Genomic DNA, 27,959 nt, shown 5'->3' with positions numbered 1-27,959 from the left:
GTTTATCGAATAAGACATGAGTGAACTTATATTTAGTAAAAATCACTTAAATGGAGGATGGATTAGAGTGAGGAGAGACATAAGGCAGGCAGATCCACCAGTGAGCTATTACAATAATCCAGTTTTGATGATGCCTAAACTAGAGAAGTGGCAGTGTCAGAAAAGAAACAGGAGAAGGGCATTCAAGATAGGCTTCAAAGGTGAAATAAACAGGTTTTGACTCAAGATTGGATATGGGGGTATAAAAGTAAATGAGGAATCCAGGATATTGTGAATCTGAGAGGTTAGGCAGATGGTCCTCCTTGAAAACGAAGGAAGAACCACAGCAATAGGGTAGGTAGGCAGAGGAAGAATGTAAGGGGACCACTAATGAGTTCCTTTTGGACATGTTGAATTTAAGATGAACATCCAGTATGGGGGTATTTGAAAGGCATTTGGAGATGCAAGAATGGAAATCAGTAGAGAGTTTGGGGCAGAAAAAGATAGATTTGAGAATTGTTAGAATATAAATAGTAAATAATATTTATGAGAGCAAATGAGATTACTAATTGAAGTAGTTTAGAGGAAGACGTGAGGGGACCCAGGATAGAATCCTGAGGGATACCTTTAGTTAGTGAATATGACCTGGAGACAGAAAATGAATAGTCATATAGGTAGGAGGAGAACCAGAAGAGAGTGGAGTCCCAGATGGAGGAGAAAAGGGCCATTTGATTTGTTGGCTAAGAGACTATTAATAACTCTTTTTTGGTTCTTCACAAGGTGTCCACTTTTCATTCCTGCCTGGATCAGGGTAAGTCTTTTCCAGTGCCCACTCTCTTGCCAGGTCCCAAGGTAGATGGTTCCTATTTATTCAGCATATTTTACTGAATCTTAAGATTCTGAGAGATTTCCTCTACTTTCCCCTCTCTACTTTCCTCAGCAATCATTGAGTCAGGAAATGCAAATTAGCCTGCCTCAACAAGAAAAAAAAATATGAAAATAAAATTGTGATTGCTGGAGGGACAGAGATAGCAGCTGCTTCCTGTTCAACTACTTGTAATTCATAAGCATAAGAATATAAGTAGTAGAAAGTAGCCCCAAAAGGATAAAGATTCTTAACCTACTACAGAAGGAATATTATAGATATTCTTATTCACTATGATAGAGGGGAGACAATGGAACTGTTTATGAAATGCCAAGGTAACAACACTATATAACTAAGAGTATTTTGAATCCCTGATAAATAGCCTTCTATATGTCTGGGACAGGTCATATGAAAAATGTTCTCAGTTATGTAATAGAAACAGGGAGGAGCAAAGGAGAAGATCACACTAGCATCTGGTAGTTTTTTTTTTTTACTTTAATTATTTTTACTAAGTAGATGTTAAGCTTCATTATTCAACCAACTGAAAGACTACACGTGCTACCAGTCTTTGAATTTTGTACCTGAGGCAAAGTCCAGTCTTCATGCTCTAGTTATGTCTCTTCAAGGAAAACTGATGTCCTGTGCCTAAGAATAATTCCTAGGGACAAAGAGGGAGAAAGGCACCAATGATTTTTCCCCATTTTTGAAGTAATCTCTTAGGACCAAATGTCCTCATTCCTCCTTGTAACAAGGTAGTTGGGGTTAGAGAGGACCTGAAGAGAAATAATACCTATAGAAAACAGAATATTAACAGTTGACCAGACTAAGTCATCCACATTGCCTAAGCAACTTTCTTCTTTTCTAGAAATAAAGCAGTATGCTTACTGAAAGGGTATGATCTTTTACTTTAATTAGTTAGGCACATTCATATGAATCTTTGAGAAGAAGGGTTTGGTTCTTTGTACATTTGTAAATTGCCTTTGTTATCATAGTTTCTGTGCAGCATTTCAAAAATCTCAATAAGAGATAATAAAGACAGGGTGAATTTTAGGGAAGGATGTAAAAAATGGATTTTCTCTCTCTCTCTGTCTGTCTATCTCTCTCTCTCTCTCTCTCTCTCTCTCTCTCTCTCTTTCTCTCTCTCTCTCTCTCTGTCTCTCTCTCTCCAACTTAACTACCTCCAAAAACAATTCTTCTTTGATCACATTTGCTACTCTCAAGGGTCTGAAAATTCAACACTGAGACAGTCATAAAAAAGGCAATAAAAAAATTTTAAAAGTGCAGACTTTTAAAATAGTATTAAGAAAGGCATTGTTTCCTGTAGGTAGAAAGGCAATGACATAAAACCTTGGTTAGGAGCAAAAAAAAGCCTTTAACAGCTGGCATGGAAATTACCACATTATTTATTACTGTTATTAGGTAAGATCCTTATGCCATGTAACTCAATCGAGACTAACACGCATACAATTGGATAAGATGAAAGTCTGGTCCATTATTACTAATTTGTCAGCTCTTTATCCATTAAGTAACTGCTTTGGGGGATTGTAAAATGCAGCACATAGACAGCAAAAATAGATAGCATCCCCACATTCTTCAATAATGTAATGAATATCAGCCACTGTCAATAAAAGGCTCAGCCACCTGCTTAGCCATCTTTCTGTTATAAGGCTTAGGAGGAGAGCCAGTATTTATTTTTACTTTTGCTCTATTGGCATAGTACAGCATCTCACATAGTGTTGGAATCAGTCAGAAGCCTAGATTTCCTTAGGGACTTATAGTCATGCCAATGCATGATGCTTGATGTTAGACTTTTCATATAGGTAACAGTTGACCACAAGACCACAGGAAAAAAGTTACAGTAACACTCCAAGAATTGCCCAATCATTGAGAGTTTAATTAAATGACAACTTCAGATCACCCAGTAGCATGTGTTAAAGGTGGGATTTCCACATGAGACATCCTAACTATAATGACTGCTCTGATATCTACTTGCTATAAAAATAGAGAGGGACCAATGAACATAATTTAACCGTTTCTTGATTACACAGGTATGAGTATTTATTTTTATATTGTGATGACAAAATTGAAATATTTTTACCCTTAGACCCCTTAGCCCATATTGTGAATTTCTGACTATTTAATATGTAATTTGGAGTCTTTATTTTCTCTTATCTCTCTCTCAGAAAAGGCAATGTGGCCTATAATAGGAAGAATATTGGAAGAAAAGTCAGGGGACCTAGGCTAGATCACAGTATTGCCACTAAATGACTAGGTGATTTGAGGCAAATGACTTGCCTTCTCTAAAACTGGATCATCATGCATAAAATCTGACTGTTGAACTGGGCAGCCACCATCTTTTATCTCTGAGGTTCCATGTACTTCTATGTCATCTATGATAGCAAGAAATGAAAACTTCTTGTTGAAGTGAGTCTGTCTCTAACATCCACTCATACTCTAACTACAAATCTGCTATATGGCCTTAAAGACCAGATACTAAATTTATTAGAATATCCATGCAAAAATTAAAGAGTTCTCAATGAGAAGTGCCTTGAGCTTCCCTCTTTTGGATAAGTACATGGTTTTATATCATATATGTAGTCCATAGACTACTAGGAAAACCATGCCAATTTTGAGTTGTTCTGGAATCAACATTCATTCAGAACCATGCTTCATTAGCTCCGTCACTGTGCTAACTTTTATCAGACAGCCAGAGGACATATTAGTTCAAAAAATTCAATCAAAAAAATTCAATCAACTTCATAGTGAATAAAGTGAAAAGAAAAAATTTTGTCCCCTACTCTCAAAACACATGGGAAGCACAAATATAGACAACATATGTGACCAGAGGAAGAACATGTATTAAGTGTTATCAAAGAGGAGTAGATTCATATGGAGTACAGTGATAGGCCCAGGTGAAGAGATGACTAGATGAAAGAGGAAAATCATGCTGGAATTAAAAGAATGGGTAGAATTTCAATGGCATAACAACTTTACTGAGTTTTCCAAACTCAATAAAATCTAGCTATAGTTTTTCATATCCAGACTTATCTTGAATTATTCCAATCTCAATATGAAAAATTTACTGAGCTAAAATTGTTCTAAACACTGATAAATAAATAGATAGATAAATGATAGATGATTGGTAGTTAGATGATAGATGGATAGATAGTGATAGATGATAGGTAGATGATAGAAGATAGAAGATACATGTGTGTCAGCTATATTTTCATTACGTTCAGTGTAAATATGTATATATATATATATATATATATATATATATACATGTATAAATACACACACACATACATACATATATACATAGGGGTAGTTAGGTGGCACAGTGAATAGAGATCCAGGTCCAGTCAGAAAGAGTAATCTTCCTTAGTTTAAAATTGGTATCTGACACTTATTAGATATGTGACCCTGGGCAAGTTACTTAATTCATTTTGCCTCAGTTCCATTATTTGTAAAATGAGCTGGAGAATGAAATGACAGTATCTTTACCAGGAAAAATCCCAAATGAGTTATGATACCTAGGATATGAAAGAAATAACTCAGCAACAAAATATACATACAACCATAAATACATATACTTTTCATGTACCTTCCTTATTTGTGCTCTTATTTATGACATAGACACAAACATACAATCTAATTCTATAATCCTCATTCCCTGCCCCCAACTCTTATCCCTACCAATCTACATGCAATTCATTTTCCACTCTTCTCCCTATACAAACACAAAACATTCTTCAAGACTCAACATAAAGTTTATCTCCTTTGAAAAACCTTTTTTGACTAACCTGACCCATACTGACCATCTTCTGAATTTCTAAGGCATTACTTATCCACACCACTCATTTGTCACTAACTCCAAGCTCACTTATATTGTTACCTTTTTATCTTAAACTTCTTTGTACCCTATTGCCTTCTACTTTCTCACTCCTTCCTATCTTCCTCCTCCCTTACCAGACTAGTGTCCTAAAATATTTGTTAATAAAATTGAAGGTCAATAATTATTAACAAATAAGGATTCTCCAACATTTGATTTTGAAATATTGTTTCTGTTAGTGCCTGATCAAAATATAAACTCAGAGAGCTACATTATACTATTTTCAAATTACAATATATTATTCATCAATATAATCTTTCTTGGGCCTCAGTTTCTCACTTCCTAAGCAATGAAGTAGCTGGACCAGATTATCTTCTAACATTCTATATTTTAACATTTTATAACTCCATGATTTTTATGTAGTGAATGGATCATTAAATAATATTAACTTTCTACCCTACAAATGACTATAGAGCTAATTGTGAATAAAAAGTAAATCATTTAAAGATTCTCACCCTAATAGATTAATTGCTGTTCAGACCTCACTCTGAACAGAGCAAGCAAAAGAAAAAAAAACTCTTAAGCTAAGATATCTATATTTTCATGTTCTACAACAAGATGATTTTTAAAAGCATTGAGTTTCTAATGTCTTTTACATTATAGCAATTTTCAGTGAAATATTAGCTAAATTATTCAAGGTGGACATTTGCTAGAGGATTTTTTTAATGAAACTTTACTCACAAGATTTAAAGATATTTTTTTCAACAGACAAGAATGATGCTGCTATAATATAATACATGAATGTGGGTGGTTGGAAGTGGATAGATAGTTCTAATAAAAATCATTGGGATAACAAAAGGCTTCCTTTTTTATTACTGAACTAGAACCATTTTGATTACTCAATGGTTTTATTAAATATAATCTTTCAACTAATCCTTTTATAAAAATTTTGGTGACAATGGAACACTGTTAGCAAGAACTATATATACATATATATATATATATATATATATATATATATTTTATTTTACTTGTTTTTGTACAAATTTATATTTGTACCTCATTTTTTAAAAGCATCTAAAGGGGCAGCTAGATAGCACAGTGGATAGAGCACCAGCCCTGGAGTCAGGAGTACCTGAATTCAAATCTGACCTCAGACACTTAATAATTACCTAGCTGTGTGGCCTTGGGCAAGACACTTAACCCCATTTGCCTTGCAAGAACCTAAAAGGGAAAAAAAGCATCTAAAACTCAACATATGCAAGCTCCTTGAGGAAAGGTATTACTTTTTTCATTTTCATATCTACAGTGCCTAGCACAGTATCTTGTTCCTATAATAGCACTAGTTTAAACAACTGCTTTGAATTGAATTGATATATATTAATATATATATATATATATATTTCAATATGTCATTGGATCATGATATCATGAATATGAATACTCCTTCCTTTGGCACCAATTACAATGAATCTGTGACTTCTTATTCTGTGTGAATCTTGCTTTTGTTCAACAATTTTCCAAAATCCCTCCTGTAATGTTTAAAACCTTCCTCTTGATCTTCTTTTTAACATTTTGTGGGAATCAGAGGATCATTTTTTCTATATGTATTTTTTCCTTTGCTTTTATCTCATGATGGGTCAACTTCCTTTACAAAATACATTTCCTTAATCAAAGCCTTGAAACCACTTCTTAAGCATGTCATCACTGGAAATAGGCAGCAACCAATCTGTACTCAACATGAATATCTCCATTGCATTCTGAATAAACCAAAAATTATATTACTTGTAGAGAAATTCTGCCTATGTGTGAATACTGAAGGAGGGAAGTGGGGTTGCTTAGGTAACAGAAAGTAGCTTGGAGTCATTATAAACACTAAACAATTCTCAAAATTTTAAATAGATAAGTAGACAGTATAGATATGTATATACAGGTATATGGTCATTAAATTCATTGTCATAATGAAGTCAAACAAAAAAGTCTATCCAGTGAAGAGCAAAGAATTGTCAATTAAATTGCTTAGTCTGTAATAAGCAGTAAATTTAGTCAAGTAGATTAACACACACAGTACATCCATACAAATAGTTAGGGTTTTGATCATTTCATAATGCAGCATATGTGGGTTTATATTTATATATCTATATGTATATACATGTCTATGATTTATTGGCTTTACAACCCATAATATGACTAAATTTAATGCTGCTTCAAGACCATATAATTTCAATAACCAATCTTTATTTTTCATTGAACTGATTACTTGATGTATTTGAGGAAATAGACAAGTTGTTTTTAAAAACTTATAATTCCCCCACACACACTTCCTTTTTTAAAAAATTGCTCTCTTCTTTCTAAAAGAGTTTGTATAGCTAAGAATCTCTTTTTAAATGTTTTTTTTTCTGACTACAGTATAAAATTATCAAAATCCTAGCTAGCATGGTAATGAGGGTTCTGATGGAAGCGATTTCTCAGTCTAAGTAATGCTATGGTCTGGTGGCACTATCATTATGTATGTAATTATATCATATCATCATTAATCACCAATTATAATAGATGAGAAGATAAAAGTTAATGATCCAAATCATAAGAAGAACAAGAAAGATTTATGTGATATTTAGCAGCTGGTAGAGTTGGCCCAAGTTTGGAAATTCCAGTAGATCTCAAGACTAGTTTTCAAAAACTTAAACATTTTCATACATTATATGATATATAACTATGGATACGTATAAATATACACATATTTATTATGTATATACATATACATAGGTATACCTATAAGTTACTGTAGTGGTGGGGAAGAGGGAAAAATAATAAAGAGAATCAACATAAAAAGCAAAAATTCAGTCAATCAACAAGCACTTCTCACCCATTTGCTATGATCCAGGTGCTGTGCTAAGTGCTAAGAGTAAAAATAGAGGCAGAAAGATAATCTCTGCCTTCAAGGAATTTACAATCTAGTGATGGAAAGATAAAACATAAAAGGAAGCTTAGAAGTGGGAGAGGAGGCAGCAAAATGGTTAGGAGTCATAGTGGAGAAAGATAGTGGAGCCAACAGTACTTCCTGAACAATGATGAAGACATTTGAAGACCTCATTAAATCAGAGGTTTTGAGAAGAACCAGCCTATCAAATGGTGAGAAATTATCATAAAGGAAGAACCATTCAAAATAGTCTTGAAGGATGGGTTGTGGTTCAGCAGATAGAGCTTCAATATCAGGAAGAAAACTTCATGGGATTTCCTTGATATCTCTTATACAAAGAATACTTTTTTTAAAAAATGACCATTTTGTGCCTGTTATTTTTTCTTTACCCAATACTAGAGTTTGTTAAACTTTTTTAATCTAGGTTTGAGATTGGAAGAAAATGATAAACTTGGAGGTCTTTCAATAGTTAACAAAAGGAAGTTTACTTAGCTATAACGAAGAAGAATGTTTACCAAAGGACACTTCACCACTTAGATTAGATACCATATCCCCAATATGGGAACCAATCTAGTCAACAGGGTAGAAGATGCCTACTCATATGGTCTAGGAACTTTGACTCCACATGAGTAGGCCTTCATATGTCCTAGATGACTCATGAATCTGTGTCATAAAAAGTTCAATTTTGAGGCTTAACCCCCTGGGTCAATCAAGTTCTGAGGAACTCTTTTGTCCTTTTTCAAGTTACTAAAAAATTGAGGATATTGTTCAGCATGAGATTTTAAAATGATATGTAATGACTAAAAAAATCCAGTACCTATATAAAGCCATTTAATTCTGGTAAATATTTATTAAATATTACAGCAAAGTTTAGATAAGACAGACTCCTTAACTTGCTGAGAATACTGTCTGCCTAGTTTTAAGATTTAACATAAACAAAGAATCATAAAATACAAAGTAATACTTAAGAATATTAGAGCACTGTTCAGACCAGTCATTATGTGAATGAATATACTTCCTCTAATTCCTTCAATTATGTAATGTTCCTTTTATTTCCCAGTTGGTAAAGACCTCATTCCTTATCCTCATGCCATCATACAAGACTTTTCTATTGCTCTAATGAACTTACTGTTGCTTTATTTTTTGTTAGAAATAAGTTTTAGTAATGACTTTTTTATATCATCACAATTTCCCAAATTATTCTTCCCCTTCCTCCCAGAGAACCCTGTCATATAAGGAATGGTAATTTGCAGAGAAAAAAGACAAAAAGAAGAGGGGGAAAAAATCAGTTTAACTCATCAATATATTGAAAAAAGGGAAAAATGAGCTGTGTACAACACTTGTGAGACTCCCACTTCTACAAATGGGAGAGATGGAAGTATCCTCTCCCATCTCTTCTTTTAAATCATGCCTATTTTTATAACATTGCAATATTCACTTTTGATGGGGGACAATATTTGATCTTTCTGTTTACCTTATAGTAGTCATTTATATTTTTTTGTTCTGCTTAAAAAACAATATTTTAATGTAGGATCCTGCTATGGCTCCAATTTATTTGCCCATTTCCAATAACTTTCCTCTCCAACCTGTTTTCCACATAGCAAACAAAATAATCTTTCTAATGCAAGAGATGTGTGGTTGAGCTATGCAAACTTAAAAGATGGTTTGGTAAACTAGATCATCTCATCTCCAAGAGAGACTGTAATTTCCACTTTTTAGAAAACTGCCAGCATTTCCAGGAGACTAAGAAGAGAGAAACTGGAAAGAGATATGACCACCATGGCTTGGTAGTATTTATCTTCAAGGGGGATATTGGACTGGAATTATATGTCTCTACCACACCCCAAATATTTGTAATCTAGGGTACAATTACAGGTTCACCATAAAAGGCACTTTCCTTGATCATTCTAAGGGGGAGGATAGGATTTAGTTTATATTCACCAGTTTAGTTAACTCCTACCAAATGCTGGTTAACAAAAGACCTTCTTGAATAGCTAGTCAACCACTTTATCAAAATAAGCAGTAAGTAGAAATCAAGGCAGTTGTACATATTAGAAAAAAACCAAAGAATACACTTAAGAGTAAATGAGATCTTCCCTCCAAGGTCGTATCTTAACTCAAACCAGGAAAAAGGACTGTTCTTCAAAGGTCTGTGGGATTGCAAGTACTGGAAAGTAAAGAATCTGTTAAATGTCTGTTTCTCTACATATCTGAGGTTCTGAAGACTCCTAGTAATCATTCAAAAGTCCAGATTTGGCTTTCAACTCTTTCTTTTTTGAAGTCTTTCAATCATATAAAGTAAATCCCTTCATGCTTTTTCAGGTATACAATTTAGCATCTAACATTCTCTTAGCCAATTGGAAGTCATGCCTCTTTAATTTGGCAGTGTCTGTATAGGTAAGTCTAAAAACTTTTTCTATTCTAATTGATTTGTCAAATCATCCTATTGTTGTAATATAAATATATCATAAAAACTAATGCATAAAAAGTTGAAAAATTGTCCAAGTATTATTTTTTCTTTTAATTCCTAGATTCAAAACAAAAATGGACTCTGCTGTATGGAGAGTGCTGAGGTCAGGCACAATGGCTATGATAATGGCCATGGGAATGATTATAGGTCATCTTAGACTTCACTCCTTGTACATGAATTTCCTTCTCTCACTTCTATTCAGTTGCATCTGTAGTCTTCATGCCTCAAATGCATTCCCTCCTCATCTTCAACTCTTAGAATCCTTCCTTCCAGAGTCACAAAGGCAGTAAATGCAAGAGGCAGAATCTGGTCTCTGTCCTTGGAAGTCCCATACTAGTCACTACCACATAGGCTTGATCTTATCATTTTTTTCTCTTCGAAATCACTTTAGGTAACTTTGCATTCAGATATCTGCACCAAAGTTATATACTACCAATGGACTATAAGCACTTGGAGAATAAAAGCTATTGCCTATTTTGTCTTTATATCCATCCCCCTCATCACACCTGTTGAACTGAAGTGAATAACAAAGGAAGGGAACAAAAAGGAAATAAGTGTAATTGGAGAAAAATATTTTGAAAGAAATTAACACATATTAATTTGTATGCTATATAAACAATCAGAAGAGAAAATTACATTAGTGACTTTTTCATAGGAAATACGTTTCTAATTTTTTTAAAAGTTAGCTACCATTAGCTAGATTCTCAGTGAATAGTGTCAGCATGATCAAAATGAAAACCCTACCTCAGACACCTGACTCCGTGTAAGTCACTTCATCTTTATCAGCCTTAGTTTCCTCATCTGAATAACAGAAACAATATAGTGTCTACCTCCCAGAATTGCTGAGAGGATAAAATTAGATAACATTTTCAAATTGTTTCACAAAACTTAAAGTGATATATAAATGCTTGCTATTATTATCTAGCATTATTTCGGTTGGATAGAAAGTATATTACAATGACCACCAAATGTATAAAAAATTAATTTTTCTTTCCCTTCCTCTTAGGAGTCCTTAGTAAACGAAGCTCCTGAAACTCATTCACCCAAATCAGAGTTCTTGAGTATCTATTGAAAAATCTTATCATTTTTATTACCCAGTTAGTTAGTCACATTATCACAATCCTCTTCATTTTCTTCCTCTTCTTTTTTCCCCTCTTTTTCTGTCTAAAACCTCTTAGAGACAAAATCTGAAGGTAAAACAAAGTCAAGAACACCTCTGTTGGGGGCAGCTAGATGGCGCCAGTGATAGAGCACCAGCCCTGGAGTCAGGAGTAGATGAGTTCAAATCCAGCGTCAGACACTTAATAATTACCTAGCTGTGTGGCCTTGGGCAAACTACTTAACCCTATTGCCTTGCAAAAACTTTAAAAAAAAAGGAAAGAAAGAAGGAAAAACAGAGCGCACCTGTTGAGGAACTTATATATGTGAAAGAAATGAGAGAGCTAATAAAAATGTTCCCAGACATATTTTATAATCTTTAGATAAATTTTGGTATTTGTCCTTTTAGTCCTTAGTGAAAGATCCTTTCTCCCTGCTGGTCTGGTATTGTCCAGGGAAATTTGCATAACTGGATATTTTGCAGAACTATGACAGAGAGGGAAGGGGAAAATATTGAGAGAAAAAGGAAAAAAAGGGTAGTTTGTAATAGGAATGAATATTGAGTTGGATGAGGTAGTAAGTCTGTAAAATAATTCATTTTAAAATAATGGCTATTTAGAATTCCAGAATGCCCAGCTAGTGTTCTTAAAAGGTCTTGTTCTTTATCTCCCATCCCCTATACCATCAACCTGAGGAGTCACTAAGTAGTAATGATAACCTATATGTCCACACCAGTGCTGGGGGTAGAAGAGACTGAAAAAAAGAATGGCAATCTGATTTTTTCTCTAAACCTAGCATTAATTTCACTCCTAATTTCCTTTCTTGAGCAACTACAAAGCACCCAGAATCTCAACAAAGATGAAATAGAATATTAAGATCCTTAAACCTTTGCTAATCAGTAAATCTAGTCCTCTCATTTTATAGATAAGAAAACTGAGGGTGGAGAGGGTTTTTTTTTAGGTTTTTGCAAGGCAAATGGGGTTAAGTGGCTTGTCCAAGACCACACAGCTAGGTAATTATTAAGTATCTGAGACCGGATTTGAACCCAGGTACTCCTGACTCCAAGGCCGGTGCTTTATCCACTACGCCACCTAGCTGCCCCAAGTTGGAGAAGTTAATAATAACCCTGGTCTGTACAGTTAGTATGTGAACAGGAATTTGAGTCAGTCTCTTCCCCTCACATTAGAAGTCCACTTCATCAATTGGATGGTTCCTACTAAAACCTCTATTTTCAGGAGGCTTCCCTGTCATCATTACTCTCCAGGAAATACTCCTGACCTCCTTAAATTTTCTTTTGGGGGCAGAACCAAGATGGCAGCTTGAAGGCAGGAATTCCCAGAAACTCATTCCCTCCGAAATTCCAAAAGCCATCAAATTATGACTGTAGCCAAAATTTTGAGGAGCAGAACCAACAGAAAGATTGAGTGATACAATTTCCCAGTCCAAGGCAAGTTAGAAGTTCTACAGAAAAGGTCTGTTTCACCAGGACAGGGGGGTTGGAAAAAGCCGCAGCCACAGTGTAGCACACAGGCCAGGGATCACTGGGAGCAGCTTTGAAGGGGGTGGTGAGAGAACTCTGCCCCACCAGAGTGAGTGCGGGGCAAGAACTGGCCTGAGAGCAGCCCTGCAGTGAGAACCTACAGCGGGAATCAGGGAAGTCAGCCTGTACCTCCAGAACATAGCCCACAGACAGTAAGACAGCTGGGGAGACTGCAGATGTCTCTCTGCTCTTCCTGAGGCAGGACTCTGCTATTTGTCCACACTCAGATCCAGGTCACAGTTTGGACTCCCATAGCACCATAGATGAGCAGAGATCCTCCTCACAGCTCCAAGGCAGAGGGCAGGGTCTGTGGTCATTTACATATCAAAACACACGCAAGAGAGCAGTCAGAGCCTCACATAAAACCTTGGAGGAAGTAAGGTCCCAGTGGGGTGTCCCAACCCCCCGCCCCAAAGCCTTGGAAGTACAATAAATGAGTCATAAGCTGAGGAGATGTGCAAAAAATGAAAAAGAAGAATCTGACCATAGAAAATCGCTTTGATCACCTGGGAGATTCAGAAGATGACAAAATCAAAGCTTCTATATCAAAACACTCCAAGAGAAATACAAAATGTGCTCAGGCTAAGGATAAGTTCAAAAAAGACTTTGAAAAGCAATTAAGGGTTGTAGATGAAAAATTTGGAGGAGAAATGAGAGTGATACAGATAAATCATTAAACCAAATTGGCAGCTTGGTGAAAGAAATACAAAACAATACTATTATCTCATTGGAAAAGCAACCAACCTTGAAAACAAATCCAGGAGAGATAATTTAAATATTATTGGGCTACCTGAAAGTCATGATGAGGAAAAGAGCCTAGACTTCATTTTTCAAGAAATAATGCAGCAAAATTGTCCTGAGATCCTAGAAGCAGAGGGTAAAATAGAAATTGAGGGAATTCACCAATCACCTCCTGAAAGAGATCCAAAAAGAAAATCTTCCAGGAATATTATAGTCAAATTCCAAAACTCTCAAGTCGAAGAAAAAAACTAGAAGCTGCCAGAAACAAACAATTCAACTACCATGGCTCTATAGTCAGGATTACACAGGATCTGGCAAGTGTCTACATTAAGGGCTCATAGGGCTTGGAATATGATAGTTCAGAAGGCAAAAGATCTTGGTTTACAACTGAGAATCACCACTCAGCAAAACTGAACTTCCTCTTTCAGGGGATGATATGTCCTTTCAATGAAACAAGGGACTTTCAAACTTTCCTATTGAAGAGCTGAACAGAAAGTTTGATCTCCAAGTACAGGACTTGGGAGAACCATAAAAGGGGTGGACAAGAAGGACTAAATATGTGGAACTTAATGATGTTGAACTGTTAGTATTCCTGCATGGGAAGAAGATACTGATAACTCATATTAACTTTTTCATTTATAAGAGCAGTTAGAAGGAGCATATATAGACAAGGCCGAGGAAGGAGCTGAATATATTGGTATAATATAGTAAAAAGATGGAGTCAAAGGGTGATAAAGGAGAATAATGGGAATCACCACTCAGCAAAACTGAACTTCCTCTTTCAGGGGATGATATGTCCTTTCAATGAAACAAGGGACTTTCAAACTTTCCTATTGAAGAGCTGAACAGAAAGTTTGATCTCCAAGTACAGGACTTGGGAGAACCATAAAAGGGGTGGACAAGAAGGACTAAATATGTGGAACTTAATGATGTTGAACTGTTAGTATTCCTGCATGGGAAGAAGATACTGATAACTCATATTAACTTTTTCATTTATAAGAGCAGTTAGAAGGAGCATATATAGACAAGGCCGAGGAAGGAGCTGAATATATTGGTATAATATAGTAAAAAGATGGAGTCAAAGGGTGATAAAGGAGAATAATGGGAGGAAGAGAAAGGAGAGGAAGAAGAGGCCAAGATATTTCACATAAGAGTCAAGAAAAAGCTTTTTTCAATAGAGAGGAATGGGAGAAGGTGAGTGGGGATGAGTGTGCATTCATTCTCATCATAAATGGCTTAGAGAGGAAATAACATACATGTAATAGGGTATAGAATTCTGTCTTACCCTAGAGAAAAGTGAGGAGAAATAGATGGGATAAGGGAGAATGGGGGAGGGGAGAGAAGAGGGGAATAGGTGATAGAAGAGAGGGAAGATCATGTGTGAGGGCTCAGATATAACACACTTTTGAACAGAGACAGGGTGAAAGGAGAGAGAGAGAGAGAATAGAGTAAATGAGAGTGGGAAGGAATAGAGTAGAGGGAAATACAGCTAGTAATAGCAACTGTGGAAAAAAATATTGAAGCAATTTTTTTGGTGGACTTATGATAAAGAAGGCAACTCATCCCAGAGTCAGAGCCATTGGAATCTGAACGGACACTTTTTTGCTTCTCTCATTATTCTTGAGATTTCTCATATTCTGGGGGGGGGGGGTGTTATGTTACTCTCATTACAAGATTATTGTAATAATATAAAACAAATACACCAAAAAAAACTTCCATATCTTCAAATCTTCCCTCTCATCCTCCTTTTCAGTTTGCTTTTCTGTATTGTCTTTTTTCCATTTGAGTATAAGCTCCTTGAGGGCAAGGACTGCCATTCTGCTTTATTTGTATTCTCAGTGCTTAGCACAGTGTCTAGTACAAAGTAAATTCTTTAAGAAGTGCTTATTGACACAACTCTTCCTGACTCAAAGTTCAGGGTTCTGTCCACTATTCCTTGTTTCATTTCCTAGATGAGAAAACTAAAGCCAAGGATTGCCTGCAGACTTAAATTCAACAGAAGTTTTAATTTCTGCAGGTCTCAAGACACCATGTTGGATTCTCACAGTTTTCCATAATGCATGTCTCACTCTGTGAAATGCATAGACTAGAAGGAGCTACACTGATCTGATATGTCTAACTAGTGAGATTCTGGACAATAGTTTTAAGCTAAAGATGCTATATGTCTGAGGGCAATGCTGTGTTTGCATCCCTGTTGTTCTGTTGAAGCTCTTTTTCTATTTCATTTTATCCTCTCTTCCCTACTCCTTTTTTCCTTAGTGTCCCTTTCCAGTGTTTCTAAAACCAGATTGGGGCTCTAGAAGCCAGTGATCTAGAAAGGAACTATAATATTTTGCTTTGTTTTTTTTTTTTTTGTTGTTGATTGAAATTTAAAGAGATTTATTCTGGAGGAAAGGTGTATCTGAAGGTTTCTTTTATTGCCCTTTTGGAATTGTCTATCTGTCCTATATTTGTGACACATCTGACTCTGTCCCTTTGTATTTTATTTGAACAAGTTTCCTTTTAAAGAAAGAAGCATGGGAGCAGTTAGATAGCACTGTGGATAGAGCACCAGCCCCTGGAGTCAGGAGTACCTGAGTTCAAATCCAGCCTCAGACACTTAATAATTACCTAGCTGTGTGGCCTTGGGCAAGCCACTTCACCCCATTTCCTTGCCAAAAAAAAAAACTCAAAAAAAGGAAGCATGGAATTGTGGCTAGAAGAGGAAACCTTGTATTCAGAAGTATCTGGGTTCAAGTCTTGTTTCTGGCAAATATTAGCTGGGTAACCCTGGGACTGTACCATAAATTCTCAGTATTCTTGGTAAACAAAGATTTTGGATTGCACCCAATCCAACATGCAACAATAAAGGTAGTATTCCCTTCGTGGAGTTCTTTATACCCATGAAATTATGACTTCATTTTCTATGCTTTTAAAATCTGTTCATTTAATTCTCAAGGAAGAAAATTATATTTAATCCTTCTCTTAGCATTATAGAGACATCTACATTAAGAAGAGGTCTAATTTATTTGGAGACAATCCTTCTTCAGATAAACTTGCAGATCTGATGGACTTCTACAATTCAACAAATTAAAATACTTCAAGTACCCAAAACTGTTCCGTTATGGGTATAACAATGACAGAAGTAGAAAAAAATGATTAAGTTGAAGTATGGATCAAGAGGAATAGGAGAGGGAAAAAAATGAAGGTGTTGAGAAAAGTGAAGAAGAATGATCAAAAGGGATAATTATATAATGTCAAGATGAAAAGGTGCAGTGCAATTAGCTAATAAGTTCAAGCCCTTGCTCCCTCAGTGATTGGGGGAAAGTAAAATTCTTTTACAAAGATATCAAGGCAACAAGATTCTAGGGAGAGTAGTTTCACCCCATACTTGCAAAGGATTTTAAATTGAGCAGCAAGGACAGGGCTTACTGAAGATAACAAGTATACCCTAATGGTTATCATCATCTTATAACTAAATCCCATTTGTTCTTTGTCAGCTATGATTCTGCTAAATATTGCTACTAGAGAGTATCTGGATTAGAAATTGGGATATAAATAAAATTACAACAGGGTATGTTCCTTTAGGTATGATATTCCATGGGCAAAGGAATGATGTTTATTTGTGAGAATAAATATTTAGGGAAATGAAAAAAGTGACAAGAAAATCAACAAAATTGAAATTTTCCTATGAAAAATGAAAGTGGAACGAATCCACAAAATTTAGTCCAGACCAAAATTAATTTCCTAACAGGAATGCTTTTAACTATTTTGGAATAAGAGAACTGATAGCTATTGGAGTTATTGTTAAGGCCTAGCTAAGATAGACTATGCCTAAGCCACTCTACTCATTTTTAAATCTGTACTCTACGATTCATTTAACTTAGTTTACATCAACTCAGTGCCAGATTTCAGAATAATCTATAGAATGTAAAGATGTTCACACAGCAATATAGCCCTGGAGAAACATAATGGTTTTAATGAGTAGAAAATCAATTAGGAGTTTTGACACATGGTGATATGCTTAAGCAATTTGATCTCTCCCTAACTAAGAGCCTCTGTTTTTCATGACAATGAAACTGAATCCTCCATTTTAGATTTTCTGCCTGGATTTGTAGCAATGCTTCTAATAGCAATCTTTTGGCTGATGTTTCTTTCTATGGAAAGAAAGCATTTGAACCTTTGTTAGAAGCAGTGATCTGAATCAGTGGTAATTATGCTTGTATGGCTCATTGGCCTGGTATCTTCTTGTTGTTGCTTAGAATATAAATAGTGTATATATTTAGGAAATACTTTAACTTTTTTTAATTCATTATTTTTTTTACATTCATCCACATGCATGTGTAATATTTTTGTTACAAATTTCCTTCTACTCTCCCTTACCACCCTTATCCTCTCAGCAATGAACAATCAGATTAACATTGTACATTCATATTTGTGATAAACATGTTCACAGATTCATCATTTTCAGTATGAGGAATTGGGATGAAGGGAAAGAGATGCAAAAGATATATTTTTATAAAGTATTTATCAGATTCTGAAGGGTTTTCTTCAATTTGTTTTGTTTTGTTTTGTTTTGATTTTCTTCCTCTGGATGAGCATAGTGTTGTCCATAGCTGGTCTAAAACAGTTGTCCTAGCTCTCTAAGCTCTTGAGAGGAGCTGCCTCCATCAAGTTGATCATTTCACATTGTTATTGCTAATGTATACACTGTTCTTTTGGTTCATCTCCCTTTGCTCAGCATCATATCCTATAACTCATTCAATACTTCTTTAGAGTCTGACCATTTATGGTTTCGTATAGAACAATATTATTCCCTAGTATTCATGTACCATAGCTTGTTTAACCATTCCCCAATTGATAGACATCCCCTAAATTTCCAATTCATTGCCACTACAAAAAGAGCCACTATGAATATTTTGAAAATATGGAGCTTTTTCCATATTTTACAATTTCTTCTGGATATCAGTCTAGAATTAGAATTGCTGGGGCAAAGGGAATGAAGAGTTGTTTTTTTTTCCTTTTTGGGCATATTTCCATATTGCTCTCTGGGATGATGGGATCATTTCATAACTTCCATCAGCACTACTGTAATGTCCCAATTCTCCCACAACCTCTCCAGTATTGATCATTTCCCCCTTTTTCTTTACTTGGCCAATTTAATAGATGTGAGGTGATACCACAGATTGTTTCAATCTGCATTTTTCTAATCAATAATGATTTGGGACATTTTTCATATGATTATATAGCTTTAATTTCTTCATTTGAAAACTATCTATTCATATCCTTTGTCCATTTATCAATTGGGGAATGACTTGTAACCTTAGAATTTGATGCAATTCTATATATATTCTAGAAATGAGACCTTCATTAGAACTTCCAGTTGTGAAGATGTTTTCTCAGTTTTCTGGTTTCTTTCTGATTTTGGCAGCATTGATTTTATTAATGCAAAACATTTTTCTTTTAATATAGTCAAAATCATTCATTTTGCAGTCTATAATCTTCTCTCATTCTTGTTTGGTCATAAATTTGTCTCGTTTTCATAGATCTGATGTATTTCTTGGTCAATTAATTTATCTACAGTGTCACCCTTTATGTCTAAATACTTATTTTGGTAGAAGGTGTGAGATGTGAGTTTATGCCTTGTTTTTGCCATACTATTTTCTATTTTCCCAACAATTTTTGTAAAATAGTGAGTTCTTATCCCAGAAGCTAATGTGTTTGGGCTTGTCAAACAGTAAATTAGTGTAGTCATTTACTACTGTTTCTTTTGAACCTATCCTAATCCACTGATCTATTATTCTATTTCTTAACCAGTACCAGACAGTTTTGATGACCATTGCTTTACAGTATAGTTTTAGATCTGGTAGAGCTAAGCCACCTTCCTTTATATTTTTATTTCATCAGCTCCCTTGCTATTCTTGACCTTTTGTGGCTCCAGATGAATTTTGTTATCATTTTTAATAATTCAGCAAAATAGTTATTTGGTAGTTTGATTGGTATGGTACTAAATAAGTAATTTAATTTGGGTAGAATTTTCATTTTTATTATATTAGCTTGAACAAACCAGGAGCAATTGACATTTTTCCAATTATTTAAATCTGGCTTTATTTGAGTGAGAAGTGATTTAAAATTGTGTTCATACAGTTTCTGGGTTTGTTTTGGGAGGTAGATAATATTGTCTGCTATTACTTTAAATGGAATTTATCTCTTGCTCGTGGGCTTTGTTGTTCATGCATAGAAATGCTAATGATTTATGTGGGTTTGTTTTATATCCTGCTACTTTGCTGAATTTAATGTTTAAAGGAGTTTTTAGATGATTTTCCTCAGGTTCTCTAAGTATACTATCCTATCATCTGCAAAGAGAAAGATCTTTACTTCTTCATTGCCAATTCTGATTCCTTCAATTTTTTTTCATCTCTTATTGCTAAAGCTAGGAATGGTGACAATGAGCCCTGTTTCATCTCTGATTTTATTGAATTATTATATTACATATAATATTTGTTAATTGTTTTAAATAGTTACTATTTATTACTTTAAGGAAAACTCCACCTATTCCTAAACTTTTTAGCATTTTTAAAAGGAATGGATGCTGCATTTTATCAAAGTGTTTTTAGCATCTTTTGAGATAATCATACGATTTCTGTTGGTTTTGCTATTGATATGTTCAATTATGTTGAGTATTTTTCTAATATTGAACCATCCTTTCCTACCTGGTACAAATTCTTCCTGATCATATTGAATTATCCTAGAAATCGTTTGCTGTAGTCTCATTGCTAAAATTTTACTTAAGACTTTTGCATCAGTATTCATTAGGGAGATTGGTCTATAATTTTCTTTGTTTTGGTTCCTCCTGGTTTGGGTATGAGCACCATGATGGTGTCATAAAAGGAATATGGCAGAGTTCCTTCTCCTAATTTTTAAAATAGTTTATATAGAATAGGAATTCATTGCTCCTTAACTCCTTGGTAGAATTCACTTGTAAATCCATATGGACCTGGAGACTTTTTCTTGGGTAGTTAATTGATGGTTTGTTCAATTTCTTGTTCTGAAATGGGGTTATTTAAGTATTTTATTTCCTCTTCTGTTAATCTGGGAAGTTTGGATTTTTTTTAAACATTCATCCATTTCACTCAGGTTATCCAATTTATTGGCATATGGTTCAGCAAAGTAGTTCCACATTATCTCTTTAATTTCTTCCTCAAGGGTAGTTAGTTTACCCTTTTCATTTTTTATACTGGTAATTTGGTTATCTTCTTTCTTTTTTTTAATACCAATCAAAGGTTTGTCTATTTTATTGGCTTTTTCATAAAACCAACTTCTGGTTTCATTTATGAGATCAGTGGTTTTCTTGCTTCTAATTTTATTACTCTCTCCCTTGATTTTCAAAATTTCTAATTTTGTATTTAATTGGGGATCTTTTATTTGTTCTTTTTCTAGCTTTTTTAGTTGTATAACCAATTCATTGATCTCCTTTTTCTCTATTTTATTCATATAGACATTTAGAGATCTAAAGTTTTCCCTCAAAACTGCCTTGGGAGCATCCCATAATTTTGGTATGATATCACATTAGCATCATTTTCTTAGATATAATTATTATTTCTATTATTTGCTATTTGATCCACCCATTATTTAAAATTAAGTTATTGAGTTTCCAATTATTTTTGGTTTCCCTTTCCATGACCCTTTATTGCATGTAATTTTTATTGCATTATGATCTGAGAAGTGTGCATTTATTATTTCTGCCTTTCTGCATTTGATTATAAGATTTTTACACCATACTATATATGGTCAGTTTTGGTATAGCAGCCATGAACTGCCAAGAAAAAAGATATATATGCTTTTTTATCCTCATTAAGTTTTCCTCAGAGATCTGTCGTATCTAAGTTTTCTAATATTTCATTCACCTTGTTTATTTTGAGATGTGATTTATCTGCTTCCGAGAGAGGGAGGTTGAGGTCCACCATTATTAACGTTCTGCTGTCTGTATCTCCTTGTAATTCACTCAGCTTTTTCCTCTAGGAATTTGGATTCTATGTAACTAGGTGCTTACATATTTACTAATGATATAGTTTCATTACTAATGGTACCTTTTAAGAAGATGTGGTTTCCTTCCTTAGTCCTTCTAATAAGATAAAATTTTGTTTTTACTTTATCTGAGATCAGGATCACTATCCTGATTTTTTTATTTCAGTTGAAGAATGATGTATTTTGCTCCATTCTTTTACCTTTACCCTATGTATATATCTCTCTACTACCAATGTGTTTCTTGTAAACAATATATTTAAGGGTTCTGGTTTTTAAATCAATCTGCTATCTGCTTCTGTTTTATGGGACAGTTCATACCATTCACATTTACAGTTAAGATTACTAATTCTGTATTTCCCCTCATGTTACATTCCTCCATTTCTATTTTCATCTTATTCCTCCTCAACAAAATTTTACTCCCTTTCCCCTTTGACTTTTCTTTTAAAATTTAACTTTCAGTTTATTCACTTATACCTACACCTTCCCTTTTATTGGTCCCTTCTTTCCTTATCTTTCCCTTCTCCCTTCTCCCTCTCCCCTATAAAGTAGGATAGATTTTTAAACCCATGTGGAAATGTATCTTATTTCCTCCCTGGGCCAACTCTATTGAACAGAATTTACTCAGTGTTCTCAACCTCCCTTCTTTCCATTTAAGATTATGAATCTTTGTGCCTCTTCATCTGGTGTTTTTTATCACTCAAGTATTATTCATCATTATCATCAATACAGCCTTGAAGTTTTTAATAAGTTCATAGTATTATCAAAGTACCATCACAAATTGATTGTTTGACTGCTTGATTGTTTGATAGGCAGCATTGTCTCAAAGTAACTAGTTACCCTCCTCTCTTCTGTCTCATTAGAAGTACAATTTTCATGAATCTTGAATTATGTCAAATTAATATCATTTTTTTACCTTACCCCTTTTCAAGTACCTTCCAAGGGCACACAATCCTATTGAGTCAAAGTACCATCCAAAGATAAACCCTTCCCTCCAAGTCTATTTTTCCCCACACTTTAAACCCCCTCCCCACCCAGGGTACTTAACCCCTTCTTAAAGAAAGTAAGGTTTAGGTCCAACCCTAACTTAATTAACTATAAGAATCTCAAAAGATACTAAGTTCTCGGAAGCTCTAAAGGTCTCACTGGAGAATTTTTAAAATGACTGTGGGGGAGAAACTGATTCAGGACTGCCTAGTTTATGATGCCCTCATCAGAGAAAGTGCTAAACTTTGTCAGCACAGCAGAATTAAAGACGGTCAAAGGATACTGAAACACTTACATTTAGAGTTCTGCTTATGTTTAGAGTTAGACCTCTACTTTTCATCAGGGCTGTTTGTCTCAAACATGGAGCTCTTCAGTGAAGAGAGACAAGACCCAACTATATCCATATCCTCAAAGTCCAATCTCTTCAATTATATTTGACCCATTAATTGTCCTAAGAGAAGTAAAATTCTCAAGAGTTAGAAGTGTTATATTTTCCCTTTTTGAGTTGTATATAATTTGATGGTCTTAACTATCATTTGTTTTGTTTTTTTCTTCTTTTCATTTACCTTTTTATGGATCTCTTGAGTCATGTATTTGTCAATTAAATTCTTTTCAGTTCTAGTCTTCATGTCAGGAAATTCTGGAAGTCCTCTATTTCATTGAACATCTATCTTTTCTCCTGAAAGTATAAGCTGAGTTTTGCAGTGTAGTGAATTCTTGACCGTAATCCCAGGTTCTTCTCCCTCCAATATATACTATTCCAGGTCTTCTGGTATTTCAATGTTGAGGTTGATAGAGCCTATGTGAGTCTAGTTGTGTTTTCTTTTTTACTTAAATTGTTTTCTTTTTGCTGTTTGTAGCATTCTCTCCTTTATCTGAGAGTTCTGGAATTTGGCTATAAGAATCCTTGGAGTTTTTATCCTGGGTCTCTTTCTGGAAGGATTCTATGTATTCTTTCAAGGGTATATTGTCTTCTTATTCTAGCAGATTTCAACAGTTTTTACCTGATAATTTCCTGAATGATATTTTCTAGGATTTTTTTTTATATAGGCTTTCTAGTAGTCCAATGATTCATAGATTATCTTTCCTGAACCTAGTTTCTAGATCATTTGTTTTTCCTAAAAGATACTTTATGTTTTCTTCAATTTTTTCAACCTCTTTATTTTGTTTGAAATATGAATAGATTCATTGGTTTCTATTTGTTCAATTTTAATTTTAAGGGTTTTATTTTCTTCAGTTACCTTTTGTTTTTCCTTTTTTAAAGGTGTTGGAAAAAATCTGGTCAATTTTTCATAATTTTCCTGCATGACTCTCATTCCTTTTTTTTTCCATTTTCTTCATTGGAGTCTAATTCATAGACTCTTTTGAGACTTCCTCTGTGAGTTATTTTTCACTGATTTTTTCTTCCAACATGGCATTGTTATTGTCTTTATTTGCAAAGTTGTTTTCTATAGTGAGTACTCTTTTAGGTTTTTGCTTATCTTTCATGTTTTAGCTCGGCTCCTGGGGTATAGGGAGCATAGATACAAGCTTTTTATGCTGGAACTGGGGTCTGATCCCTGGCTTGTTGTTGGTCAAGATGGTGCCTATGCAGTTTAGGCCTTGCCTTTGAAGAGATTTATTTCTTTTTGTGTCCAGTTTCTGACTTAGCAGCATTCTATTCCCAGCCCAGTCCTGTCTTTTGCCCTGGTGTTCCCAGGGTTCCCTTCTGGCTGGCTATCTAATTGCCATAACCTCTGCTATTGTCAGGCTGTCAGAACCTGGACTGCACTGTGGCTAAAAGCCTTCTGCTGCCTTTCCTGCTCTCCTGCCTCCTGGGCCTTACTCCTCTTTTCCCCCCATAGAGACAGATCTTCACTGAAGATCCTGCACAATGTTAACCAAATGAAAACTTCTTTGGATCTTCTCTTTTCCTTGGTGGGATCTATAACTTGAATGTCAGTTCAGAGGCTTCATGTGTCTTAGGTAGGTAAAAGTTCTGGGAGCACATTAGTTTCATGCCACCATCTAGGCTCCACCCCAGAAGTGTCTATTATTTTCTTTTAAAATTTTGAGTTCCAAATTTTCTCCTTCCTTCCTATCACCCCTACCATTTATTTCAGAAGGTAAAATATAATACCATTTATACATGTGAAATCATGCAAAATAATATTTCCACAAAGAGCAGAGCCAAGATGGAAGAATTAAGACTCACTTGAGATCTTTCAATTTCTTTTCTAAACAACATTAAAATAAGGCCTCAAAAAGTTTAAAGCAGTAGAACCAACAAAAAATGGGGTGAAACAATTTTCTAGCCCAAGATAACTTGGGCAGCAGAAAAGGCCTGTCTCACTGGGGTAAGGGTGGAGTATCATTCAGTTCACGTTATGCCCAAGCAAGCCAACAGCAGCCCTTGAGGTCAACTGAGTTTCTGGCTTATGGAGTTCTCAGTCCACATATGGTAAAGAGGTCAGACAACTTAGTCAGGAAATGACAAGATATCTTTTGTTTGCACTGGGGGGCAAAACTTTGTTGCAATGCCCATATGTAATCCCATAGTCCCAAGGTGAGGAAGAACACTAGCAGGGGAGGGACTCTGGCTACATTCAAAAATGGAAAGGAGTACTTGTGAACATTCATAAACTAGAGCACAGGAAATAACCACACCTTTCCTTAGAGCATACAACCTTTGAAGAACTGAAAATTTACAGAACCTCAGAATAACTCTAAACCCAGCAGCAAGAAAAACTTGAAAATAGAGACAAAACTCCTTCTACCTTAAAAGCACAATCCAATTATAACATAAAGTTGAAATAAAAAAAAATAGTCCAGGGGTGGCTAGGTAGCCCTGGAGTCAGGAAGACCTGAGTTCAAATGCAGCCTCAGATACTTAATAATTACCTAGCTGTATGATCTTGGGCAAGTCACTTAGCCCCATTGCTTTGCAAAAAAGCAAACAAACAACAACAACAACAACAACAATAAATAAATAGCCTGAAAAAAGTGAGCAAACAATGAAAATGAACCTGATCATAGACAGTTACTACATTGAGAAGGAAGTTCAAACACTAGTACAAAAAAAAATCAATAAAAGGACAATGCAAAAGCTCAAAGAAAAATTTGAATTATCTCAGACCTGGAAGAATTCAAAAAGTATTTTGAAGTTCAAGAAAAAGAGGTAATGGCAAAATTGAGAATAGGAGGTAATTCAAGAAAATCTTGAAAAGAGACAATAGTATAGTAAAGGAAGCACACACAAAAAAATAAGAAAATAATACCTTAAAAACAGAATAGACCAAATGATTAAGGAGAAATAAAATCCACTGAAGAGATGAACTCATTAAAAAAAAAAGCAGAATTGGACAAATGGAAAGAATAGGTACAAAAATTCTAAAGAAAAGAACTCTTTAAATATTAAAATTGGGTTACAGCTAGGTGGCATAGTGGATTAAGCATCAGCCCTGGAGGCAGAAGGACCTGAGTTCAAATCTGATCTCAGACATTTAATGTTTTCCTAACTGTGTGACCTTGGGCAAGTCTCTTAACCTCATTGCCTTACCAAAAAAAATGAATCTACAAATCACCTCCTAAAAGATGTCAAAATGAAGATTCCAAGGATTATTATAGCCAAATTCTAAAGCTCCCAGATATAGGAGAAAATATTGCAAAGAACCAGAAAGAGATCATTTCAATATCATAGAGCTACATCAAGGATAACACCAGATTGAGTAACAAAACATTAAAAGATTGGAAAGCTTGAAAAATGATATTCCAGAGAGCAAAGGAACGAGGATTATAAACAAGAATCATCTATCTGTCAAAACTGAGTATGATTTCTCAGGAGTGGGGATGGAGGGGGAATGGAATTTAAATAAAGGCAGAGGATTTTAAAGTATTCTTGATAAAAAGATCAGAGCTGAATAGAAAATTTGACTTTCAAATACAAGACTCAAGAGAACAAAGAGAACCAGGAATGAGAAATCATAAAAAAATCCAATGAGATTAAACTGTTTATATTCCTACATAGTAAGATGATGCTCCTAAGAACTTTGTCATTATTAGAGTACACAGAAGGACAGTACATAGATAGATATCATGCATGTGAGTTGACTTGATGGGATATTATCCAAATAATAAAAAATTAAATTAAATTATAGGAGGAGAAAATGGGATATACTGGGTGAAGGAGAAAGAGATTAAATTATTTCACATAAAATAATCATGAAATAGAGGAAAAGAGACTGCAAGCAATTCTTGAACATCCTTTCAATACAATAATATGCACACTCGGTTGTATATGAAAATGGGTGATAATAAAAGGAGGGGATGATAGAAGAGAGGATGGTTTGGGGAGGAGTCAATGGTCAGAAACAAAACACTTTAGGAGTAAATATAAATACCATTTGGGGCACCAACCTATAAATTTTGATATATAGTTTCATTATCAATATTTAATGAATTGTTGATTTTTAGAATAATTTGTTTTGACAACTCTGTCTTTAGGATTAGATTATTTACTATCCAACTTATTTTAAAATTTTATTTAATATTTTATTTTATCCAGTTACATGTAAAAACAATTTTCTTCCTCCCTTCCCATACTTCAAATTGTGTCTTCCTTTTTTGAGACAATTCTGAGAAGAGTTAAGTGTATTCACTACCCCTCACCTACCTCTTCTTCCTCTTTTCTGCAAAAACTCATCATCCCTTCATATTCAACTCACATCTGTGCTCCTTGTCTCTATGTCTCTGACTCATTCTCTGTCTCTGCTTCTCTGTATCTATCTTTGTGTCTATTTCTGTGTCTGTCTGTCAGTGTCTCTTGATATATCTAGATAGATAGATAGATAGATAGATAGATAGATAGATAGATAGATAGATAGATAGATGATAGGATAGGATAGATAGCTGTGTCTATATTCCTTCCAACTACTCTAATAATTAGAAAGTTCTTTTGAGTTACAGTATCATTTTCCCATGTAGGAATATAAACAGTTCAACATTTCCCTTTGCTATTCCTCAGTTCATTTCATCAGGAGCATTTGAAAGTCCCCTATTTCATTGAATGGTCGTCTTTCCCCCCCAAAAGACTCTAAGTAATTAATTCTTGGTTGTAATCCAGGTTCTCTTGCCATTTGGAATATCATCTCAGTTTCCAATTCTTTGCCACAACCAAAAAAAAAGCTGCTTTGAATATTTTGGAACATATGGGACTTTCCCCATTTTTTTATTATTTCTTCTTGATATAGCCTAGTATTGGTATTGTTGGGTCAAAGGGTATGATGTTTACTCTTTGGGCATAGTTCCCTATTGCTCTCCAGAATGTTTGGATCAGGTCACAAGTCTACCAATAATACATTAATGTCCCAATCTTCCTACAACCTCTCCAACTTTGGTAATTTTCCCTTTTTGTCATCTTGGTCAATCTGAGAGGTGTGAGGTGGTACCTCATAGTTATGTTAATTTGCAATTTTGTAATCAATAATGATTTAGAGCATTTTTTTCATGTAATTATATCTATATAACTCTAATTTCTTTCTTTGA

General features: G+C 34.7%; 1 long non-coding RNA gene across 1 annotated transcript in view; it reads right to left on the bottom strand.

The window, feature by feature from the left end:
* LOC141523667 (uncharacterized) overlaps positions 1–23,239 on the bottom strand; it is a 107,635-nt gene extending 84,396 nt beyond the window's left edge. The window contains exons 1-2 of the long non-coding RNA XR_012478551.1: positions 23,003–23,239; positions 22,732–22,887 (exon numbers count right to left, since the gene is read on the bottom strand). This is a non-coding gene — a long non-coding RNA (uncharacterized LOC141523667). The remainder of the gene's footprint in view (positions 1–22,731; positions 22,888–23,002) is intronic.
* Positions 23,240–27,959: the final 4,720 nt, after the last annotated feature.

This window comes from Macrotis lagotis, chromosome 1 (genome assembly GCF_037893015.1).
Source record: "Macrotis lagotis isolate mMagLag1 chromosome 1, bilby.v1.9.chrom.fasta, whole genome shotgun sequence".
Taxonomy (NCBI): domain Eukaryota; kingdom Metazoa; phylum Chordata; class Mammalia; order Peramelemorphia; family Peramelidae; genus Macrotis; species Macrotis lagotis.
Note: the sequence above shows the minus strand (reverse complement) of the source record. Positions and strands in the feature narration are given on the sequence as shown.